This window comes from Puma concolor, chromosome E1, assembly GCF_028749965.1.
Source record: "Puma concolor isolate L17-30 chromosome E1, mPumCon1.1.hap2, whole genome shotgun sequence".
NCBI classification, from domain to species: domain Eukaryota; kingdom Metazoa; phylum Chordata; class Mammalia; order Carnivora; family Felidae; genus Puma; species Puma concolor.
Genome location: NC_141680.1, coordinates 24,265,954 through 24,282,628, shown reverse-complemented (window position 1 = coordinate 24,282,628; position 16,675 = coordinate 24,265,954). Strand labels below are relative to the sequence as shown.

Genomic DNA, 16,675 nt, shown 5'->3' with positions numbered 1-16,675 from the left:
GCAGAGAACTTCTCCTAGAAAGTCTGGGGCCCGAGCCATGGGCGGAAGTGGTTGCGGGGGGGGGGGGGGGGGGCGGGGAGGAGGGGGCGGAGCCTGGCGATTCTGAGAGGCTGGATTGTATAGCCTGTCTTTGTTTGTTGATTAAAAAAATTATTTATCTGGGGCGCCTGGGTGGCGCAATCGGTTAAGCGTCCGACTTCAGCCAGGTCACGATCTCGCGCTCCGTGAGTTCGAGCCCCGCGTCAGGCTCTGGGCTGATGGCTCAGAGCCTGGAGCCTGTTTGCGATTCTGTGTCTCCCTCTCTCTCTGCCCCTCCCCCGTTCATGCTCTGTCTCTCTCTGCCCCTCCCCCGTTCATGCTCTGTCTCTCTCTGTCCCAAAAATAAATAAACGTTGAAAAAAAAATTAAAAAAAAAAAAAAAAAATTTGAAGAAAAAAAGTTGAAAAAAAAAATTATTTATCAAGATGCTCTTATGCCGGGCACTGTTCTAGACTTTTATGGGTAGTTTGGCGAACGACACCTTAAGATTCCCCACCTCAGGGGGCGCCTGGGAAAAAAAAAAAAAAAAAAAAAAGATTCCCCACCTCAGGAAACTTACATATAAGTGGAGACAAAATTGTTAACTAAGCAAGATAATTTCGAAAGTGAAAAGCGCTGTGAATGAAACAAGTAACAGTGTAATTGATAGAGAAAGGCACCGGGAGCAACTTCTAGGCAAATTAGTCAGGTTCATTCTGAAGAAGTGATATTTGAGCTAAGAGAAGGCAGTCTTTCCCAGATCCGGGAACAGCATTCCAGGTAGAGGAAACATGTATTTGAAGAAGGGGGGAAAAAGGTTTGAAACATTGAGGAAATAGAAAGGTCAGGGTGACTGGAGCCAAGCTGCAATGAGGAAGTGTAGTACAGATAAGGTTGGAGGGACAAATAGAAACCAGATCTCATTGAGTCGTATAAGGAGGTCATAGTAAGGAGTTTGGATTTTAATCTAAACTTGCTGTGAAGGTATTAATTATTTAATAATAATAATAATTATTATTATTATTATTTTTTGCTGCGAGAACATGATTTAGCATACTACATTATATTTATTTTCTTCATTGTATTTGTACTGTACAAAATTATTTACTTATGCATTGCCTCTCCCCGTTCTAGAATGAAAGTCCATGAGCACAGGAATCTAATTTGCTTCACTGCTGTATTCCCAGTTTCTGTGCACTCTTCAATAAATATTTGATGACTGAATGAGTGAATGTTTTATAAAAGATTACTCTGGCTATTTAAAGAATGGATGCAGAAAGGCTAAGACTGGAAACAGGAAGGCTAGTCAAAGTAGAAATGATGATGGTGGCTTAGTTTAGGGTGGGTCTCTGTGTGGATAGAGATGAATGGATAGATTTGGGATCTATTTGGAGGTAGAGCTAAATGCACCTGATTGATTTTATGTGGAGCTAATGGAAAGGGAGGAATCACACAAATGACTCCGAGGTTTTTTGCCTAGACCCCTTGGGTAGATGGTATGCCATTTACTGAGCTAGGAACCACTATGGAAGAACAGGGTTTTGGTGAGGATGAGGTATGGGAGTGGTGGTGGTGGTGAGGAATTAATCGCTATGTTTTGGACATGTTAAGATACCTAATTGACTTTAAGCAGAGAAGTCTGGGTAGGTAGTTGGTTCCCTAAGTCTGAATCTCAGGGAGAAAGGTCAAGGCTGGAGAAATAAATCTAGGAGCCATCAAAATATAAATGGTACAATGGAATACTATCTAAAAAGCATTTAACTTATTAAAATTGAGTTATACATATTCAACCAAAGAGTGTAAGAAATACTTTAAATAGTGTGGGTAATTCCTTTACATTCAAGGAAAGCAAGTGTGGAGTAAGCATGAGATGGGGAATGTAAATCTGCTGTATTCTCAGATGGAATCAGCCCCCCCATTTCCCTCTCATAGAAGGAGAATCGTGATGTTCAACTTGTGTCCACTTTTTAAAAATAAGTATTTTTCATGAAACCTGTCCCATAAGTGAAAGCCCGAAGTACTTTATCTGTTGCTTCATGAAAACAATTTATCTCAACAGGGGAGGAAAATAATTGACGTAGAGCTTATTAGGAAGTGAAATGTTGGCCTTCAATTTGGCACATAAATATGGTCATAACTATTTAAAAAATCAACGTGTGAAACCACAACTACCATACTTTATAGGAGATTTAAGGAATTTCCAAGAATAATTCTATTTCATGAATTTTCTTCTCTTCATGAATTGACTTCAGAACCCAATCCCTATGTAAGTGGTGACAAGCCATATCTAAAAGCATAATCATGTGGCCAACAGACTCATGAAACGATGCTCAACATTACTCATCATCAGGGAAATGCAAATCAAAACTACAATGAGAGGGGCGCCTGGGTGGCGCAGTCGGTTAAGCGTCCGACTTCAGCCAGGTCACGATCTCGCGGTCCGCGAGTTCGAGCCCCGCGTCGGGCTCTGGGCTGATGGCTCAGAGCCTGGAGCCTGTTTCCGATTCTGTGTCTCCCTCTCTCTCTCTGCCCCTCCCCCGTTCATGCTCTGTCTCTCTCTGTCCCAAAAATAAATAAACGTTGAAAAAAAAATTAAAAAAAAAACTACAATGAGATATCACCTCACACCTGTCAGAATGGCTAAAATCAAAACCATAAGAAACAACAGGTGTTGGCAACGATATAGAGAAAAAGGAAATGCAAATTGGTGCAGCCATTGTGGGAAACTGTATGGAGGTCCCTCAAAAAATTAAAAATCGAACTACCATATGATCCAGGAATTGCACTACTGAGTATTTACCCCCCAAATACAAAAACATTAATTCAAAGGGATACATACAACTCTATGTTTATTGCAGCATTATTTATAATAGCAAAAGTATGGAAGCGGCCCAAGTGTTCATTGATAGATGAATGGATAAAGGAACTGTGAGATAACTATCTATCTGTCTATTTATCTATCTATCATCTATCTATCTAGATACATATTTGTCATTATATATATATGGGAATATTAGTCATAAAAAGAACGAAATCTTGCCATTTACAACAACTTGGATGGAACTAGAGAGAGATGATATATAATGCTGAGCAAAATAAGTCAGATAAAGACAAATACTATATGATCTCACTCATATGTGGAACTTAAAAAGCAAACAACAAAGGGGGAAAAAGAGACAAGCCGAAAAACAGACTCTTCTTTAAATTTTTTAAAAATTTTTGGGTATATATATTTAAATTTTTTTTAATTAAACATTTTTAACATTTATTTATTTTTGAGAGAGCATGAGCAGGGGAGGGGCAGAAAGAGAGGGAGACACAGAATCTGAAGCAGGCTCCAGGCTCTGAGCTGTCATCACAGAGCAGGAGGCAGGACTCTTGAACCCAGGAACCATGTTGGACACTTAACAGACTGAGCCACCCAGGCGCCCCTTATTTTATTTTAGTTAAAAAAATTTTTTTAAGGTAATCTCTACACCGAGTGTGGGGTGTGAAGTCAAGACCCCAAGATCAAGATTTGCCAGCCAGACACCCCCAACAGACTCTTACTATGGAGAACAAACTGATGGTTACCACAGGGAAGGTGTGTGTGTGGGGGGGGGGGGTGGCAAATAGGGGATGGGGATTAAAGATTAGACTAGTCATGATGAAAAAATAAATAAAATAAAAAAATAAAAGCATGATTATGAAGGTGGTTACTTAGATTGTGTGAATAGGGGTGAGAAGGGGACCCAGGACTGACTCTTAGAGTACCCCAACATTTAGAGATCAGGTAGATTAGAGAAGACTACACCTATAACACAGAAGTTTGGGAAGAAGTAACCAGGGAGGTAGAAAGACAAGGAATGTGGTGTCACCAAAGACAGAAGAAAATTTCAGGAAGAAGTCAAGGTAGGCTGTTTTAAAGGCTGTTGAGAGACTGAGGACCAATGAGAAAGGCTACTACATTTGGCAACATGGAGGTCACTAGTGACCCTGATAATATCAGTTTCAGTGGCATGATGGATGCAAATGATTGAATTGATAAAGGTGGACTGTGTTGAAGCGAACTCTTTGCAATAGGTTAGGCTGGGAAGGAAAACAGAGAAGTAGGCTGTTAACTAGAAGCAGATGTGGGCTCAAAGGAGGTTTCGCTTTTTGTTTTTGATGTTTTTAAAGATAGATGCTAAGGGACGCTTGTAAATCGTAAGGAATGATCCAGTGAAAAGATAGAAATTGTTGATGCAACAGAGAATGGAGGCAAACTAATGGGAAGGGAATGGGATGAGATTTTGTCAGGGAGCATTGGAGGGTTGAGGATGGAAGAAATGATATGAAAATAGTGTCCTCTAAGAGTGAGAAAATGAACTGAGTAGGAAAATGTGTAACATTGCTGAGCAGTGAATGCCCATAGGAGTTGGAGATAGTGACTTAAAAAAGAAACCAATCAGCATGATTCAGTTGCTTAGATAAGGGTATGAACACGTTGTAGTGTTGAATTTAGCCAGGGTTAAAATTTTTCAGGTAAATATGATAGAGGGTTGTCACAGAATTCTTTGTGACCCAATCTCCGCCCCCCTCCCATCCCCCCGCAAAAGCCCCCTGGAATTGGTGGTTCAACAGAGGGTTAGCCTCCTGAGACCTAGGGATGATTCTCCTTGTTAAGAATAACACTCTGGGTTGGGCCACCTAGGTAGCTCAGTCAGTTGAGTGTTGGACTCTTGATTTCAGCTCAGGTCATGATCTCATGGTTCTTGAGTCCAAGCCCTGCATCAGGCTCTGTGCTGATAGTGTGGAGCCTGCTTGAGACTCTCTCTTTCTTTCTCTGCCCTCCCCATCTCAAAAATAAATAAACATTTTTTAAAAAAGAATACTCTAGATTATATTAATCCATTATGCCTCCATTCTTTCAGAGGAACGAATTGTATTGAGTGTTGAATATATATGCTTTATACTTTAATTCTCATAAGCATGTAGTTGGAGTTTAAGAAGTCTGAGTTTAAATCCCTCCCAGCCTGTCCATGTAGGCTGTGACCTATTCAGATGAACCTGATTGGACTAATTTCCTCATCAGGACCAATTTCCTCATTTGTGAAATGATGATCGTGACACTTCAGGATTGTTCTGAGAATTGAGCTTGGCTCATAGGCCATAGTGTATAGTGAAAAGAGCATGGGTTTGGGCTATCAGAAAGACTTACAGGTGAATCCAGTTGTATCTACTAATGGTGACAACCTTAGACAAGTTATTTCACCAGTCTGCTTCAATTTCCTCACTGGTAAAATAGGGATTATAGGATTATAATATTTACCTTGAAGGCTAGGAACAATAGAATTGTTCATCACACAGGGCTCAAAATGGTTTAAGTGGCTCAAGATACTATATATATATATACATCTCCTAACGTATAGAGATTATAGTTATTGTTTAAAGTTATTGGAACAAAATCTCATGTATAGTAAGTGCTTAATACGTAATAGTTCTTTTCCATCTTTCAGCCCTTCTCCTAGTTGAGTAGTTCTTGACCCTCACTGCACATTAGAATCTTCTGAGCAACTTAAAAAACAAAACAAAAGAAAACTGGGTCCCATTCCCAGAAATTCTGTTTTGATTGTGTTAGGAACCACCTTCATTTGTTGCCTAACACCAAAGTCAGCAAGTTGCCTTGGATCAGAGTAGCTGGCCTGTAATTTCTGAAAGCTTCTCAAGTGATTTTAATTGCAGTCAGGGTTAAGAATCACTGCTGGGGTGTGGGGGGATGGGCAAAATGGGTGAAGGGGGGTGGGAGACACAGGCTTCCAGTTGTGGAATGAATAAGTCATGGGAATAAAAGGTGCAGCATAGGGAATATAGTCAATGATATTGTAACAGTGTTGTGTGGTGACAGTAGATACAGTTGTGGTAAGCATGGCATAACATATAAACTTGTTCAGTCGCCATGTTGTGCACCTGAAACTAATGTAACATTGTGTGTCAACTATATTCAAAAAAATGTTTTTAAATCATGAGTTGTGAAGAATTTGAGGAATTAGATGACACATTCATAATTTAATCAACTAGATGACGTCTGGCCTCATTATGTCTTAAAATATCAGTTCCATTTCTTTCCTCTTTATAGCCTCACACTATATTTTGAACATTTAAAGTAATCAGTGTGTATTTGCTAAGTTAATGAACATGGAGAAATAGGAACTCTCATACATTGTGTTAAAATATATGTATGTGCATTAAATATACTTATGTTAAAAAGGCAAAACTGATTCAGCCTCTGTGGAAAAAAATTTGTTGGTTCCTCCAAGCATTAAACATAGAGTTACCATATGACCCAGAAACTCTACTTTTAGGTATATGCCTGAAATAATTGAAAACAGGCACTCAAACAAGAACTCAAATACATACATGTACATGCATGTTCATAATAGCATTGTTCAAAAAAATTAATGAATAAATTTAGTTTTTTTAAGTTTATTTATTTATTTTGAGAGAGAGAGAGAGAGAGAGAGAGAGAGAGAGCAGCAGGGGAAGGGCAGAGAGAGGAGAGAGGATCCCGAGCAGGCTCTGCATTGTCAGCACAGAGCCTGACGAGGGGCTTGAACTTTGAAACCTCAAGATCATGACCTGAGCTGAAACTAAGAGTTGGACACTTAACTGACTGAGCCACCCAGGTACCCCTGAATAAATTTATTTTTAATGTTTGAAAAAAAAAATCACTGCTAGAATTATCTTTTGGAAGCCCAAATGGGGCCATGTTGTTTCTCTGCTTAAAAACCTCTCGTAATTTGCCATTGTCTACTGAATGTAGTCTGAGTTCCTGTAACTTGTATGCCAGGCCCTGAGCAATGATTCTCAACACTCTTAAGAAATATGACATCCTCCCACAAATAACTCCAGCTTGGGTTCAACACCCCGCCCCCCTCAGCCCTTTACTTACCAACTGTGTGACCTTAAGCAAGTTAACTCCTCTAAGCTTTAATTTTATCATCTCGTTTTGGCTTTGCTTCTTCTAACTCTGAACCTTGGTTACATATTTTTCTTTCTTTTTGGCATGTCCCCTCTCCTTTTCCTCCCTGGAAAACTCCTATATTTTTCAAAACTCAGCTTTATATCTCCTCTCCTTTGTGAAGCTTACCCTGAATATCCCCTCCTTGACATAATCTGTCTTCTTTCTATGAGTTCTCATGCCACTTTGTAAATACCTCTATTTTAGCTCTTTTCCTATTGCACTGTAATTGTTTCCAAATCTGTCCCATACCAGACTTTAAGCCTCTGGGGGGCTGGGCCTGTATCTCACTTATTCTTATATTATGTTTGCCTCTCATGGAGCCTGTTTCATAGTAAGTGGTCAATAAATCTTGTTGAATTAATGAGGTGAAATAAAAATAGGCAAGGATCTCTGAAACTGCCAACTTTGTGGATTTAGGAAAGGACCTATGTCTTTTGTTTGGTGCTTTGTAATCAATTTGGGCTGAAGGAATGAAAAAGTCAAATGGAAATTGTCAGACTTCTATCAATTCTGATCTTGACAATGTCCAAGTGACTCATTAAGAGACCATTTCCTCTTGGGGAAAAAAAAAAAAAGAAACAAAGCAATTTAAAACCATCGTCAATAAAAGTGGCAAGGAAATTGAATCATGGTTTTGTAGAACTGGAATTTCTCCAAAAACCAGTATGGTCTGACTGGTAGACACACATGGTTTCTCAAGTGGACAACTGAGAACACAAAGTCTGGATAACACTGCAGTGGGTGCTAGTTGGGATATCTTGTTTTTATAAACAGAGTGATGACTCCATGCCTTCAAATTATGTCTTTGAAAATATTTTTCTTCTCTACTCCCCGCCTATTATTCCCCCAATTTTGTGATTGTTGTTTTCAGGGTGCTCGGCATGCCCTAGGCCTAGGGATATACAGATTAGACACAGTCCTTGCTCTCAAGTAGCATCAAGTCTGCTAAGGATAGAGAGCTTCTTTCAGAGAAAGCAAGAAAATTCTACAGGTACAGTTGTGTAAGTTATAGAAGGCAAGGAGGTAGTTGCTCTGTGGTGGCAGTATGGGCTTTGTGGAAGGTTAGGAAGGGTGTATAGGGGAGATAAAGTTTGCATACCCTTAAAAAGATGTTGAGAAATTAGACAAGACAGGTAAAGCTATTTTAAGTAAGGGAAACAGTAGCAACAGACGTAAAGAGGTATGAAAAAAGCCTGTTGTGTTTGGGGATCTACTAGTGGTTCAGCAAAGCTGGAAGTGGATAAAACCAGACTCTCTTTTTTAAAAAGGTTCATTTATTTTTGAGAAAGAGACAGTGAGAGCAAGGGAAGGACTGGGAGAGGAAGAAAGAGAGAATTTCAAGCAGGCTCTGCACTGTCAGCGCAGAGCCTGATGGAGGCTCGAACTCATGAACGGTGAGATCATGACCTGAGCTGAGATCAAGAGTTGGACATTTAACCAACAGAGTCACCCAGGAGCCCCAAACCAGACTCTTAAATACAGAGAACAAACTGGTGGCTGCCAGAGGGGAGGTGGTGGGGCTGGATAAAACAGGCGAAGGGGATGAAGAGTACACTTACCATGATAAGTCCTGAGTAACATATAAAGTTGTTGAGTCATTATACCGTATACCTGAAACTAATATAACACTATCTGTTAATTATACTTGAATTAAAAACAAATAGAAGCTTAGTGCCAAGATCTAGTGGTTTGCCAAACAGAAGAAAGAGATCAGCCTCCAACTTTCTAATATTCCTCACTCCATGAACCTCAGTATAGGGCTATCCTACAGTGTTTTCATTCTGCACGTGCACAGAAATGTCACAGCTGGGACCCAAATGGAACAAACAGCAAATCTGTTTGCCATTGATATAAAAAATATTAAATGCCCTATTTCTGGATGGAAAGATGTATGACATAAGTTACTTATTGACATGAGGTTACAAATTCTAATAATGAAGGAGATAATGTAAAGAAATAATTTGCATGCATTTGTGTTAATTTAAAAACAAGGTAGAAGCAGATCATGCAGCGAGAGTTGGATCTGGATGGTGGGTAAGGACTAGGCTCCTTATCCCTTATGGGATACCAAGGAGTTTTGACTTGATCTTGAAGGCACTGAGCCTTCATTGAGAGGACTCCCTTAGTGATGTAGGAAGATGGGGAAAGGGAGAAACCTGAGACAACTCCCACGTCTCACACTTAGGTGATTGGGTGAGGATGGCTCTGTTTGTGGAGATGCAGAATATTGGAGGGCTAGGTTTGTGTGAGGATAATATAATCACTTTAATGTTGTGTGGGCTGAGTTTGAGATTTCTGTGGGATACCTGAGTGGAGTTTCTAATGGGACATTTGGAATTAGGAATTATTTCTTTGCAAAGGGAGCTAGAGACTTCTAGATCACAGCTTGAGGGGCTTAATTAAAATAGAAGTTGAGGAGAAGGTGATTGGCCAAAGGTAACAAATCAGCAGCCATTCACACTTGGATAAAAATCTCAGTTTCCTTGGAGCTAAGTATTCAATTTCAAATTCTCAAGAGTCACCAGTACTATGGTAGTTTAGAAATCCAAATCAAGTACCTTCAGAAATCCAAATTTTTATACCTTTTGTACATTGTTTTCTTCCCATCAAGAGTCAATAGAGTGTACTTTTTAGGTTTTAATGTAAGTATAATGCAATATAAATGTAACTACTCAAATATTCCTGTCATCGGGACAGAATTCAAGTAAATATCATCAGGACCAAAGCTGACCTCATGGTGGCACTCCAGTCTTGTCGGAATAAAGGGCTCTGGAATCCTGTTACTAACCTCCAAGAGGACAGTCCGCATTGAAGTAAAGAGTTGGCATAAACTCTAGATCCATAGACCCCACAGTGGAACTTCCTGGGGAGAAATTGCAGGGGAGGGTATGCTTTTCTGGTTTTATTTTTTTTTTTTAATTTTTTTTTTCAACGTTTATTTATTTTTGGGACAGAGAGAGACAGAGCATGAACGGGGGAGGGGCAGAGAGAGAGGGAGACACAGAATCGGAAACAGGCTCCAGGCTCTGAGCCATCAGCCCAGAGCCCGACGCGGGGCTCGAACTCCCGGACCGCGAGATCGTGACCTGGCTGAAGTCGGACGCCAACCGACTGCGCCACCCAGGCGCCCCGCTTTTCTGGTTTTAAATCAGCTCTGGCCTGAGGCTGGATCAACAGTATAGGTATTTAATATAGCAGAATGTCTCCATCCGAAACAGAAATTCCATCAGGGCTGAAAACTAACCAAAATAATATTCTCATTATCAGTTATCCATAGCTAACATTTATTGGTGCCTATTGAATGCTGCACACAGTTCTGGGTACTTTTCATATTAGAAGGGCTCATTGAACCCTCACAACAACCCTATGGGATTGGTAATTATTCTTGTTTTTCTGAAGAAGTCACTGAGGCTCAAAGACATTAAGTAGCTGGCAGTATATAGCCACGCTATATTTTGAACCCAGGTTGTGTGATTCCCAAACTTGTGACTCCAGCCTTAAGCAAGGCTGCATTGCCTCATCTTACTGATGAAAGCAGTAACAGATGAAACGTGGTTTTCTTTGGGTATAGATGTTTGGCGTGAGGTAGTTTCAATAATACCATATTTAAAGAGATCTAGTGAGGACGCCTATTGTGAATTTGAGGCCTCTTCATGAAATTCTTCCCTGCCTGTGAGAAACACATGAGGATATTTGAATCACATGTATGTCCCACAAGGTACTTATTAATTACAAAGAGAAAAATAGTAAATTTACAGTGGAGAACCCTTGCAGACACTATATTAACAAAATCATCAAAGTACAAATGATAAAGCAAATGTGATAAAATAGCAATATTTGGGCCATAGAGAAATTCTTTTCCTTTTATAGTGGAAAAAACAAAAGGGACAAGGGAGGATCTGTTGACGTCAGTTAGCAACGGAGTGGAGGACTAATTTCTATCTTTGATCTTCATCTGTGAAAGCTCAAATCCCACAAAGGTTTCCAAATGAAACATTCACCTTTCTAAAGTGTAGAGAATTACTGGGGAATCCCAGAATTTATATAAAGGAAGACTCCCAAAAGAAAGACATAAATAATAAAACTTAAGAATAATGTTATTATACTGACCACAGACTACAGAGGTGGGAGTTGGTTGTTCTTGCTTCTACAATGCTTAATCAAGACTGTCAAATCATATTTATAAAGCATTTTTAAAATGCCTCACAGACTTCAAAGCCATAAAGCTTCTCTGCATCTCTAGGGATTAATGTCTGTATTTTGTGTATTCTCAGCCTAAGATAATTACCAGTCTGCCTATTTTTAAAAGAATTGTTCTTTCAGTGAGAAGGAAATGATGTCTGGAGAGCTTTTTGTTCAAAATGTCGGTGTTTGCATGATTTACAGTATAATTAACCAGCCTTGTAGCACCAGAAAACTGGCTCCCTTAACTATTCATCATTTTCCAGTGACTTCAGATCATCAACTCTATTGGGAGGAAATACCTCCTCCTTAGAGATGTAAAAATATGATGTCCCTGATCATCCCCATAGATAGAATGTGATCTAGCCTTATATACCTATTGTTTTTCAGATCTAAGGGATTTTTCCTTCATTATTTTTGACATTACTACTGTTGGTGCTAAAATCTAATTAAATACACATGTACAAAATCTAATCTACTTAAGAAGGATTTCGTTATTCAATTGCTTATAATCACCAGAACACATTTGCTAAGATATAATTGTGCTGCTTAAAAGACATACAAAGTCTAGTAGCCCAGAATCTAAAACAAAAATACCTATATGGATAAATACGTAGTGAACATTATCACAAAAATTACTTTAAAGCTCTATATTAGAACCTTACCAGGTATCTTAAAAACTTCAAATATGTTTACTTTTGGTCTAGTTATCCTACTTCTAAGAATTCACCCTAAATATATACCTCCAACAATATGGAAATACATATGCTCTAGGTCAATTATTGCTGTATTGTTTGTATTTACAAAATATTGAAGACCATCTAAATGCCCATTTAGAAAAGAATGGTTGGATAACCTATGATATAAGCACAAAATAGAGCACTCTACATCTGTTAGAAAGAATGTGGTAGATGTCTGCATACAGATGTGAAATGATTTCTAGTATAATGAAAAAAGCAAAAAACAAAGGAGAATGCTACCTTTGTGTTAAGAAAAAAAAGAAAGTGAGAAAATAGGCCTGTGCCTGCTTTTTGGTCAAAAAGGAAAACAGGAAAGATACACCAGAGACTAATGAGATTGGTTATTTACCAGAGGTGGGTGGGAATGTGATTGAAAGGGTGAGGAGGGTGGACACTAAGCAGAAGATGGAAAATGACATTTCTTTTGAAGATTCCTTTTTGTATGGTTCTTTTAGAGCCATGTTCATGATTCGTATATTGAGGGGAAAAAAAGAAACACACACACACACACGCAAATAAGGGAAACCCTAACAACGGAATACAAACAAATCAAACTACATTTCAAATGAATAATAAAATCACACTGAAATGTAGGTGTGAGGGTTGGGAGGGGAACTAATTCAAGCCAAATAACCTAAGAATACAATTAAAAAAAAAAACTGTATATTCTCAGACTAAAGAAAAAATGAACTATAAATGAATATTAAACTTTGTGGGCTTGGGGGCGCCTGGGTGGCTCAGTCGGTTAAGCGGCCGACTTCGGCTCAGGTCATGATCTCGCAGTCTGGGAGTTCGAGCCCCACGTTGGGCTCTGTGCTGACAGCTCAGAGCCTGGAGCCTGTTTCAGATTCTGTGTCTGCCTCTCTCTGACCCTCCCCCATTCATGCTCTGTCTCTCTCTGTCTCAAAAATAAATACATGTTAAAAAAAATAAATAAATAAATAAACCTTGTGGGTTTGTTTTTACAATGGTTAGTTTTTTTGTCTTTGTTTTTGTTTGTTTTTGGTAGCAATTCTAGAACTTCTTGCCGTGTATTCTGGGATTGGGTAAATGAGTAAAAATATTATGAACAATGGAATTCAATTTTCTCACTGAGAGAAAAGAGAGTTACAAATAGGGAAAGAGAGAAGAGTAGAATATATCTTATAATAATGGATTAGAATTGGACAAGACAGTACAAACTCATGGTGTTTAACATAGATAGATATGGATATGTGTGGATAGATATGGAAATAATTTCCTAGCTCTGTCCACTGAGAAATCTCAGAAGCAATAATGCCCCAGGAGTAATAAGCACACTGAGCACCCAGAATGTGGTTTCTAAATCCTGTTTGCTACTGAAAGGAGCCAGAGCTCCTTGAAGAATTGGCTGGTTCTAGAGCTTGAGCTGGGAAGGAATATGATGAACCTCATATTATGCATCATTTTAAGCTACTAAGTTAGGAAGCAATGGTGGGACATGTCCAAATGATAAACAGCCATACTGAAAAGTCTCCAACCAGCCAAATCTGGGACAATTAAGCATAAAAATAAAAAATAATAGTAATATAGTACCACCTATGGACTAAAATAAGAATATAAAAACATATAAGTAAATAAGAGAGTAAGTAACAAATGTGGGAGAAGGGAAAGTGAGTCCTTACAGTAGAATGGTAGCTAATAAATGTAGAAGGAATGATGGGATTAGAAAATCACTATTTGGCAACCATCATAGTAATAGTTGAATTGGTAGAGGATGGTTAAGCTAGTGGGTGACATTTGGATGAGAAACAGGATATTTACATAGTTACAAAGTATGTTTTCACAAAATATTAACTAACTACAAAGAGAAAAGTAGTAAATTTATAGTGGTAAAATATGAATTTTGGGAAATCTTGGTGAAGATTACAGGGATTTTTTTTTTACTATTTTTACAACTCTTCTGTAAGGTTGAGATTATATAAAAATTAAAAATAAATGGTAATTAAAGCAGCTCCAAGAAGTTTGCTAAGCTACGGCAAGACAAAAGCTGTAATCAATGCATAGCAAGTTGATTCTGCCTGCCTCCTTAGCCATCAATTTGGAGAGGGGAGTGGTGGGAGGTCAAAAATCTTATTAGATGTTTCCTTGGACAAAATTTTAAGAAAATATTTTGGTCATTTTTTATTTTAGATTTTATTTTTTGTAAGTAGCCTCTACCGACATCCAAGGTGGGGCTCAAACTTACAACCCTAAGATCAAGAGTTGCATGCTCTAATGACTGAGCCAGCCAGGTGCCCTAAAAATATTTTGTTTTGAAAAGCTGTAAACCTGTTGGAAAAGAGTTTTTGATAGCATTTTTAAAAACTCCCGTTATTACCAGAGACAAATTCTGTTTCTAGTTATTAAAAAAAGCAATTGGATTTTTTTTCTTTCCTTTTACACAGAAATAAGTAAAAAGATCATTGAAAAGAACTGTCCCGGGGAGAGGGGAACCCGAGGGCCTGAGGACCCAACTGCACATCCAAGTGGTTTGAACTCTGAGCCTCTTGTAGCCCTGATGAACAATTTCACTTTCCTCAAGTTTGTAACAGTTGGAACTTCAACAGCTGTGGGTCTATGCACTTTGGGACCAGTCAACATGGTGCAGAGTTCAAAGTGCTAAGAGACAAGAGATCAAAATGGCTTCCAGAGGAAAGACAGAGACAAGTAAATTAAAGCAGCATTTAGAGAACTAAATTGGAAGAAGAAAGTTGAACAGACTAATGCAGCAATTACAAGCTCTGGAGGAATGCAAAGAGGAATGTGATAGAGATGAATATGAAGAAACCAAAGAGGAAACTCTGGAACAACTAAGTGAATTTAATGATTCAATGGAGAAAATTAAAAAGTCTGAAAATACGACTTTATGATAGATGAGCTAAGTGGAAAGCAACTGCTAAGTGGAGAGCAACTGGAAGGCAGCTATCAGCCAGGCCTTTAAAACTCTGGAGGTTTTCAGGGGTGTCTGGGTGGCTCAGTTGGTTAAGCCTAGGACTTTGGCTCAGGTCACGATCTCAAAGGTCTCAAGTTCAAGCCCTGCATCAGGCTCTCTGCTGTCAGTGCAAAGCCCACTTCAGATCCTCTGTCCCCCTCTCTCTCTGCCCTTCCCCTGCTTGCTCACACTCTCTCTTTCAAAAATAAATAAACATTAAAAAAAACAAAACAAAACCTTGGAGGTCATCAGATTATTTGCAAAGAAACAACCAGGACAGGGGCACCTGGGTGACTCAGTCAGTTAAGCGTCTGACTTCAGCTCAGGTCATGATCTTGCAGTTCATGGGTTTGAGCCTTGCATCGGGCTCTGTGCTGATGCCTCAGAGCCTGGAGCCTGCTTCAGATTCTGTGTCTCCCTCTCTCTCTCTCTCTCTCTGCCCCTCCCCAACTCCTGCTCTGTCTCCCTCTCTCTCAAAAATTAAATAAACATTAAAAGAGAGAAGAAAGAAAGAAAGAAAGAAAGAAAGAAAGAAAGAAAGAAAGAAAGAAAGAAAGAGAGAAGGAAAGAAAACGAACGAACCAGGGCACCTTCAGACAAGGTGAGCAGGGATGGATGGAGATCTCATGGCAGGAAAGTTGGAAAGAGGCCTGTACACTCAAGACAAAGTGGAGATACTAGCAGCTCTCAGGAAACTTAGGGAGAAGCTGACTGCAGATGATGAGGCTTCTTGTCAGCACATGCAGGTGCTACACTCAGCCAGTTTGAGAAAGTCTCTACAGACCTTGGCTTTGGAGACAAAGTTCTTGCATTGGCAAGCTCTGAGTTTGAAAAAACAAAAACATGACATGGTGTGGAACCTTGGGACATTGATCACATTCTTGTTATTCTAGGGATTTTGAATCATTGCAAAGAAATCATGAGATTCTTGAATGCATTGATAACCTAAGAAAAGGTGACGGAAAAACATACTTGTGGCTCCTGGTTATACCCTTCATCATTGTGCTTTGTGTAGGGCTACCTGCCTGAGTGATCCTAGACTTTTGGAGATGAGGGACCCATTGGGCCTTATTCATTATGTCTTGTGTGTTTGAGAGAGAGTACAGAAAAAAGTTTCTCTGTTTTTATTAAGCCTTCGTGTTTTTTTTAAATGTTTATTTTTACTTTTGAGAGAGAGAGAGAGAGAGAGAGCGCGCGCGAGCAAGTGGGGGAGGGGCAGAAAGAGAGGGAGACACAGAATCTGAAGCAGGTTCCAGGCTCTGAGCTGTCAGCACAGAGCCCAACGTGAGGTTCAAACTCACGAGCCATCAGATTGTGACCTGAGCTGAAGGCAGACGCTTAACCAACTAAGCCACCCAGGCACCCACAAGCCTCCTTGTTTTTAAGTGCTGAAAGTAAATGAAAAGATGTGAACTAAAAAGCAAAAAAACAAAACAAAAAAAATGCCACAAAAAAACAAAAAAAATGCCACAAAAAAACAAAAAAAAAACAAAACAAAAAAGTGCTAGTAATGAGGTGATAATACTTCTACTATCACAGCTTGCCAGATACTATTCTAAATATTGTTCATATATTAATTTATTTAATCTCACAGCAACCCTGCATAGTAGACCCTATTATTAGACTCAGTTTACAATCGACAAAACCAAGGTTCTCAACCTTTCTTGATTAACTGTGGTCTTCAAGTCTCAGTAATTTTTTCATGACAACTCACACCAAAGGAAATACCTAGTAATTCCACTTGTTAAGTTGTTAGATCCAAATATCTTTTTTTCTTTTAATTTTTTTTTAACATTTATTTATTTTTGAGACAGAGAGAGA

The 16,675-nt window shown here is 39.0% G+C and overlaps 1 pseudogene; it reads left to right on the top strand.

Moving 5' to 3' along the window:
• The first annotated feature begins 14,436 nt into the window (after positions 1 to 14,436).
• LOC112854355 (protein LZIC-like) lies at positions 14,437 to 15,727 on the top strand (annotated as a pseudogene).
• The last annotated feature ends 948 nt before the right edge of the window (positions 15,728 to 16,675 follow it).